We start from the raw sequence: 8,925 nt of genomic DNA, 5'->3' as shown, positions 1-8,925 counted from the left end.
TGGCTCACTGCAGCCTCAACCTCCTGGGATGAAGCTATCATCCCACCTCAGCCTCTCATGTAGCTGGGATCACAAGCACGTGCTATCAAGCCTGGCTAATTTTTAAAAAATTTTTTTGTAGAGACAGGATCTCACTTTGTTATCTAAGCTGGTTTTGAACTCCTGGGCTCAAGCAGTCCTCCCACTTCGGCCTGTCAAAGTTTTTGGATTTCAGGTGTAAGCCACTGCACTCAGCCTTATTTTATTTGTGTTTGTGGTGTGTGTGTGTGTGTGTGTGTGTGTGTGTATGTGTGTGTATGTGTGTGTGTATGTGACGGAGTCTCACTCTGTCGCCCAGACTGGAGTACAGCAGCGCGATCTCGGCTCACTGCAGCCTCCGCCTCCTGGGTTCAAGCAATTCTCTGCCTCAGTCTCCCGAATAGCTGGGATTACAAGTGACCGCCACGACACCCGGTTAATTTTTTGGATTTTTAGTAGAGACAGGGTTTCACATCTTGGCGAGGCTGGTCTTGAACTCCTGACCTCATGATCCACCCACCTCAGTCTCCCAAAGTGCTGGGATTACAGGCATGAGCCACCGTGCCCACTTGCCTGCCTGCCTGCCTTCCTTCCTCTCTCTCTCTCGCTTTCTTTTCTCCTTCCTTCCTCTCTCTTTTCTTTCTTTTCTCCTTCCTTTCTCTTTCGTTATTTCTTTCTCTCTTTTTCTTTTCTTCTCTTTGTTCCTTCTCTCTGCCTTTGTTTGTTTGTTGTTTTGTATTGAGATGGAGTCTCGCTCTGTTGCCCAGGCTGGAGTGCAGTGGCGCGATCTTGGCTCACTGCAAGTTCCACCTCCCAGGTTCATGCCATTCTCCTGCCTCAGCCTCCCGAGTAGCTGGGACTACAGGTGCCCGCCACCATGCCCAGCTAATTTTTTTTTGTATTTTTTAGTAGAGACGGGGTTTCACCATGTTAGCCAGAATGGTCTTGATCTCCTGACCTCGTGATCTGCCCGCCTCAACCTCCCAAAGTGATGGGATTACAGGCGTGAGCCACCGCGTCCCGCCTCTCTCTGCCTTTTTTGAGACAGCATCTCACTATGTTGCCCAGGCTGGCCATAAACTCCTGGGCTCAAGTGATTCTCCCACCTCAGCCTCCTGAGTAGCTGGGACTACAGGCACATGCCACTGTGCCCAACTCTTGATTTTTTCTAAGTAGTTATAAACATAAAAAATATTGTTTTCACACTATGGGTCTTTTTTTTTTCACAGTATTTTAAAAATCTAACTAAATGGTGAATTTTTTTTTAAAGGTTCCAAATGTTGGCAAGGGCACCGGAAAGCAGGAATTCCAGGGAATGTGAAGTGGTGCATTTTTGGGGGCTGGCAATGGGGCCTCACATATATATCAAACACCTTACAAATGTTCATACTCTTTGACCATTCCTAGGCATTTATCCAAGGAAAATAACCAGAGATGTGCATAAACATTAATGGGCAAGGATATTCATCATAGCATTATTTATAGTATTGAAAAACTGGAACCAGACTCCAACTTGCAGTTCTGGCAACTGGGCAGATTGGGTAATAATTCCCCTACCCTCCATATTTCTCTAAGCACATAGGCATGCTGTATAAAATAGAATACCAATATCAAATACACAGACAAGCTAGGAAGAAAAATCCCTTTCCTCGGTCAGAAGGAGGTTGTATCCCAACTTAGACACTCACCATTAAGGGCTGAGGTTTTCATTCCAGAACGAAAGTAAAAGGCATGATGTTGACTCCACAAGACAGGAAGCTGGGTGGAACTGAGACTCCTGCATAAAGCTGGGACATGGACTGACCACCTCCTTCATGAAAGGGAGGACCAGGCAAACTTCTCATCCTCTCAAGGAAGTAGCAAGGAAGCTTTTTTTTTTTTTTTTTTGAGATGGAGTCTTGTTGTGTCACCCAGGCTGGAGTGCAGTGGTACCATCTCAGCTCACTGCAACCTCCGCCTTCCCAGTTCAAACGATTCTCCTGCCTCAGCCTCCAGAGTATCTGGGATTACAGGCACCCATCACCATGCCCGGCTAATTTTTGTATTTTTAGTAGAAACGGGGTTTCACCACATTGGCCAGGCTGGTCTCGAACTCCTGACCTTTGGTGATCCACCTGCCTCAGCCTCCCAAAGTGCTGGGATTACAGGTGTGAGCCACCGTGCTCAGCCAAGAAAGCTTGTTTCTTGTAGATACTCCAAGGGAGGGAATGGAAAACAATCTTAGAAGAAAACAGAATCTCAAGTCTGTGCACGGAGTTGTGAGGTGTGAATGCACACTATCCTGTGGCATGGAAATTCCAGAGGAGAAATTAGTGGAAAAACTGGCCCCAGTCCAGTCCCTGGAGTATCTGGCAGAAACAAACGCAATCTACTTGAGAATTAGTAGCCCAAGAAATTAAGATAATAAGATTTAAATACTAAAACTTGGTTGTAGTAACCGGTTATTTTAAATTTTTTTGGAGTTGATGAGACATGAATTCTCAGAGTAGATAAACAAAAACAAATCCACGCCTGTACACGTCATATTAAAACTTCAAAACACAAAAGTTGAGAGAAAAATTTAACGAGAGGGAAAAGAATCACCAAAGGAAAATGAAGTCATTTGATAATAAGAATCACACCAGTAACAAAAGAAGCAGGAATGCAATGAATAATATCTTCCACCAGCTGAAAGAAAATACCTGATAATTTAAAACTCTATAACCGGATAAACTAATGTTTAAGAACTTTAGAAATAGGCCAGGTGCAGTGGCTCAAGTCAAGTGTAATCCCAGGACTTTGGGAGGCCAAGGCGGGCAGATCACTTGAGGTCAGGAGTTCAAGACTAGCCAGGACAACATGGTGAAACCCCATCTCTACTAAAAATACAAAAATTAGCTGGGCATGGTGATTGGCACCTGTAATCCCAGCTACTCAGGAGGCTGAGGCAGGAGAATCACTTGAAGCTGGGAGGTTGAGGTTGCAGTGAGCCAAGATCGCATCACTGTACTCCAGCCTGGATTTCAGAGCGAGACTCTGTCTCAACAACAACAACAACAAAAACTTAATAAACACGCAAAATCTATATAAACAACAACAACAACAACAACTTAAGGCACTACTAGAAGACTCAAAGGAAGTCTTGACCAGAGGGAAGAGCTTGAATAGGAAATCCCCAAATTAATCTACCAATTTTATAAAATCCCAAATAGTATAACAATATACTTTTTACCAATAGATAAGCTATCTTAAAAGTGGAAAACATAGTGAAAGAGTCAGAAAACATTGCAAAAAAGAAGGCTAAGTGGAAGAGGCAGGACTTGGTCTATTTGATACTGAAAGACACTGTATAAAGCTGGCATTATTGAAAAAGCGCATTACTGGAGCATTAGTAAGCACATAGGCTAATGAAGAAGTGAACTGAAATGAGTACACAGCATAAGAAATTAGCACATGATAAAGTGGGGGTGCGAATGTGTGGGGAAAATGGCACGATTCAATCAATAACATTGACCTGGCCAGCTGTGGTGGCTCACGCCAGCACTTTGGGAGGCTGAGGCGGGCAGATCATGAGGTCAAGAGATCGAGACCATCCTGGCCAACATGGTGAAACCCCATCTCTACTAAAAATTCAAAAATTAGTGGGCGTGGTAGCAGGCGCCTATAATCCCAGCTACTTGGGAAGCTGAGGCAGGACAATTGCTTGAACCCGGGAGGCAGAGGTTACAGTGAGCTGAGCTCGCACCACTGCACTCCAGCCTGGGCGACAAAGCCAGACTCTATCTCAAAAAAAAAAAAAAAGCATTGAGCCACTCTGCAGCCACCTGGAGAAAATCTGTGCTGAATTCTCTGGCAGCGACTGGTGTCCATTGTCACTGGAATCCATTCTCCCCCTCTTGCAGGACACATGGATACATTTGGCGGCCCCATTTGTGGTTGGGGGTGGCTATATGTTAAAGTTGTTCATGGAGCGTGGGTAGAAGTAAGAGGTGTGGATTCTGGCCCAGGACTTAAGACATCCTAGAGGTGTGTGTACTCCATGCTCTCTTTCCTCTTGCCACTTGCTGCCACCCACAGATGGAGGCAGCCCATCATCAAGCGAGAGACAAGGACAACATCCTAGGGGGTGGACGGGAAACAAGAGGAAACCTGAATCCCCAAATGACTCTTTGGAGCCAAGTCACCCAGTGATCTCCAGTGTCTACCTTGGTCACTTGGTGAGATCTGTAGTTTAAGTCACCGAATGATGATGATGATGATGATGATGATGATTATTATTATTATTATTTGAGATGGAGTCTCACTCTGTCGCCCAGGCTGGAGTGCAGTGGTGTGATCTCGGCTCACTGCAACTTCCACCTCCCAGGTTCAAGCGATTCTCCTGCCTCAGCCTCCCGAGTAACTGGGATTACAGGCATGTGCCACCATGCCCAGCTAATTTTTGTATTTTTAGTAGGCATGGGGTTTCGCCATGTTGGCCAGGCTGGCCTCGAATCCCTGACCTCAGGTGATCCACCTGCCTTGGCCTCCCGAAGTGCCAGGATTACAGGTGTGAGCCACCGCACCCGGCCAAGTCACTGAATTTTTTGAATCTGCTTTCTAAAACAGGCTAGCTTTCACTTTATTTCATACAGATCCCAAACTCACATCTCAACTAAATAAACTCTAGATGGATCAAAATCTAAATGCAAGAAAACAAACCAAAAAAGTATGGGGGATTTTGGTTTTTTGTTTCCTTTTGTTTTGTTTTATTCAAGACAGGGTCTTGCTCTGTTGCACAGGCTGGAGTACAGTAGTGCGATCAAGGTTCACTGCAGCCTCAATCTCCCAATCTAGACCAGTCCTCCTGCATCAGCCTCCATGGTAGCTGGGACTACAGATGTGCGCCACCATGCCCAGCTAATTTTCTTATTTTTTGTACAGACAGAGTGTTGCTATGTTGCCCAGGCTGGTCTCAAACTCCTGGGCTCAAGCCATCTTCCCACCTCAGCCTCCCAAAGTGCTGGAATTACAGGCATGAGCCACTATGCCCAGTTATGCGGGGAAATTACTATAAAATTTCTTAATTAGAAACAAATTTTATGTTTATATCTTAGCTGTATAACTTGATGATTTGATATATGTGCACATTGTGAAATAATTCCCACAATCAAGCTAATTAAATATCCACCCCGTCCCATAGTTATGTTTTTTTCTTGGTGGTGAGAACACTTAGGATCTACCCTGTTAGCAAATTTCAAGTACACAGTGCAGTATTGTCACCTATAGTCACTGTGTGATACGTGACATCTCTGGAATGTACTCATCTGGTGAAACTGAAAGTTTGCACCCCTTGACGCACATCTCTCCATTTGGCCCTCCCCTAGTCCCTGGAAACCCCCGTTCTCTTTGGCATCATGGAAACGCTAGCCTCATAACATAGCCCAGAGCTGGCTGCCTGCCTCCACTGCAGTGTGGCTCCCGTTAGCACAGTTCACTTCCCCTTCTGCGCATTGCTATGAAGTCAGACACTGTGAAAGGGCTGAGATTGTCCCCTCCTGCCAGGGAACGAGGTAGCCTGTGCCAGTTCCATGCACACATCTGACCAAAGACTGCAGGGCTCTGTTCAGAGACACAGACTGCGTATTCTTCACAGCAGAAAGCAGTAGCCCTGCAAGCTCCTGGGTTGGTCCCCACCACCCTGATTCCCATGGGCCACACAGAGGGCCAGGTGTTCACCTGCAGCTGTGCAGGTTGTGCCACAGGAGGGGAGCCCTGAATTGGGAGCCGGAGCTTTCCTCGGGGTGACTTCATGACCTGCCGTCCTCCCCTCCATAGACATGACCTGCAATGTCACTCACTGCCCAGGGGCTGAGGGAAAAGCTCTCTGGGTCTGTAATGCTGGAAGGTAAGACCCTATCTCCTGGGAGGGGACGGAGAAGGCTTTAGGATGTGGGAATGCCTCTGTGGAGGGAGACGATCTCTATCTTTACTAGATGCTATCTGTAGCTCCCAAGGCTGGTGGCTCTCCAGTCAGCACCGACCAGAGCTTCTCAGGGCCCTTTGCTCCCAGCAACCAGACTCCGTGGGAATGCTGAGCCATCTAGGGAGAATGGTCAGCCAACACTTTTGCTTACCATTTTAGGCCTGGGGTGCTGAGACGTCGCCCACTGTTACCAGGCTATTGGTACTGAAATAGCCCTCGTTGGTTGCCCCCAACCTGCTCCTGCTTTTGGAAATATAGTCGTCCATCCCTCTGTATCCACAGGGTGATGGAGGGATGGGTTCCTGGATGCCCCACGGATTCCCAAATCCAAGGATGCTCAAGTCCCTGGTATGAAATGGTGTAATATTTGCATGTAAGCTAGCCACATCCCCTGTACACTTTAACTCATCTCTAGATTATGTATACTACTTAATACAATGTAGACGCTATGTAAATAGTTGTTGTACTGTATCGTTTGGGGAATAATGGCAAGAAAAGGTCTGTGTATGTTCAGTACAGATGCAACCATCTGAGGCCTAACTACATAGTACACATCAGCCACAATAGAACATTGTGGACTGCAGGAGGGTAAGGCAGGAGGCAGGAGGATTGCTTGAGACCAGGAGTTCAAGACCAGCTTGGGCAACATGGCGAGACCTCATGAACAGCACCACCACCACCGCCACCACGACAACAACAACAACAACAAACCAATGCAACATTTTTTTGGAACTTTTGTTTGAATTTTTTCAATCCCTGGTTGATTGAATCTGGGGTTATGGAATCGGTGGATAGGGAGGGCCCCACACAGCCCCTTTATTAAACTCGCCTTAAATTACTCAGTTTGCACGTGCCACGTGCTTGCTGTAGAGATCCTCTCTGGATTAAGAATATATTTTTAAAAATTACAAATCAATGGGAAAAAGACAAACCTAATGGGATGAGAAGCAAAGGCTCTGGGTAGGAAATTCACAAAGACAAAACCTTGCTAGCCAATAAGCATAAAAAGATGCTTAACCTCAGAGAGGCCAAAGCCGAGTCTCATACCCCACAGCAGTGGCGAGGATGTGAGGAAATGGGACTCTCATTCGCTACTGGCTGAACTGAAATCTGAGGCATTATGGAATGCGATTTGGCAGTATCCTGGAAACTGCAGAGGCTCAGCCATTCCTCCGCTAGGAGTGCCAAACGCCGCAGGTCTCCATTCAATCCTGCTCTCCGCGCGCCCCCTGGTGGCACTAGTCCGCACCTGCCCCATCCCAAGCGCATTGATTCCCAATGACTGGAAACAACCAAGTGTTTGTCAATAGGAGACTGAGTTAATAAAGTATATTATATTTATAAATTATATAGTAGGACAGCAAAAATTAGCTAGGTCTATGTCAGCATGGGTAAATCTCTAAGTCATAATGTTAAGTGAATAAAGGATATGCTCTTGTGAATATGTGTGAAACTTTAAAACTCAGAACAATACTGTATTGTTTAGGAAACATTATTTTGTAGTTAAAGTCTGTGATCAGGGATAGGAAGGATAAACACAACCTTCAGATTAGAGGTTACATGTGGGATGGAAGGACAGGAATCAATTGGATAGAGGAACCGTTCAACTCTACCTGTAAACTATTATTTCTTAAAAATGTCTGAAGCAAAGATGGCAACAAATTAACATGTATTAAAATTGAATAGTAATTCATTGGGTGGCTGTAATATTCTCATATATATATATATATAGAGAGAGAGAGAGAGAGAGAGAGAGAGACGGAGCCTTGCTCTGTTACGAGGCTGGAGTGCAGTGGCACGATCTTGGCTCACTGCAACCTCCAACTCCCTCATTCAAGCGATTCTCCTGCCTCAGCCTCCTTAGTAGTTGGGATTACAGGCACATGCCGCCACACCCAGCTAATTTTTTTTTTTTTTTTTTTTTTTAGTAGAGACAGGGTTTCACCTTGTTGGCCAGGATGGTCTCGATCTCCTGATCTTGTGATCCGCCCACCTTGACCTCCCAAAGTGCTGGGATTACAGGCGTGAGCCACCGCACCCAGCCTCTTCTCTGTATATTTTGTATATGGGAAATCTTTTATAATTTAAGGACAGTTAAAACAGCCTAAATGACTAATTCAAATCAGTGAAACAAGTCACAGTGCATCCACAGGATGGAATACAGTGCACCCTTTACTAATCACCATATCAAAGAATTTAGGGATACTGGGAAAACGCTCAAGAGACATTCATTGTGAAAGGATAGATTAGAAAACAATTGTTGTTAAGTGAAATAAGCCAGGTACAGAAAGACAGACTTCAAATGGTCTCACTTATTTGTGGGAGCTAAAAATCAAAACAATTGAACTCATGGTCATAGAGAGTAGAAGGATGGTTACCAGAGCCTGGCAAGGGTAGTGGGTGGGGAGTGGGATGGTTAATGGGTGCAAAACTATAATTATTAATAGATAGAATGAATAAGATCTAGTATTCGATAGCACAACAGAGTGACTACAGTCAACAATAATGTATTGTAGGTTAAAAATAACTAAAAGAGGCCGGGCTCGGTGGCTCACCCCTGTAATCCCAGCACTTTGGGAGGCCAAGGCGGGTGGATCATGAGGTCAGGAGGTCGAGACCAGCCTGGCCAATATGGTGAAACCCAATCTCTACTAAAGATATAAAAATTAGCTGGGTGTGGTGGTGCATGCCCGTAGCCCCAGCTGCTCGGGAGGCTGAGGCAGGAGAATCGCTTGAACCCGGGAGGTGGAGCTTGCAGTGAGCTGAGATCTGCATGCCACTGCACTCCAGCCGGGATGACAGAGGGAGACTCTGTCTCAAAAAAACAAAAACAAAAACAGACAAAAAAAAAAAAACACTAAAATAATATAATTAGATTGTTTGTACCATAAAGAAATGATAAATGCTTGAGGGGATGGATACCCTCTTTACTACAAGGTGATTATCATGCATAGCATGCCTGT

Source organism: Macaca fascicularis, chromosome X (genome assembly GCF_037993035.2).
Source record: "Macaca fascicularis isolate 582-1 chromosome X, T2T-MFA8v1.1".
In the NCBI taxonomy this organism is placed as follows: Eukaryota; Metazoa; Chordata; class Mammalia; order Primates; family Cercopithecidae; genus Macaca; species Macaca fascicularis.
This window is presented reverse-complemented; position numbering follows the sequence as displayed.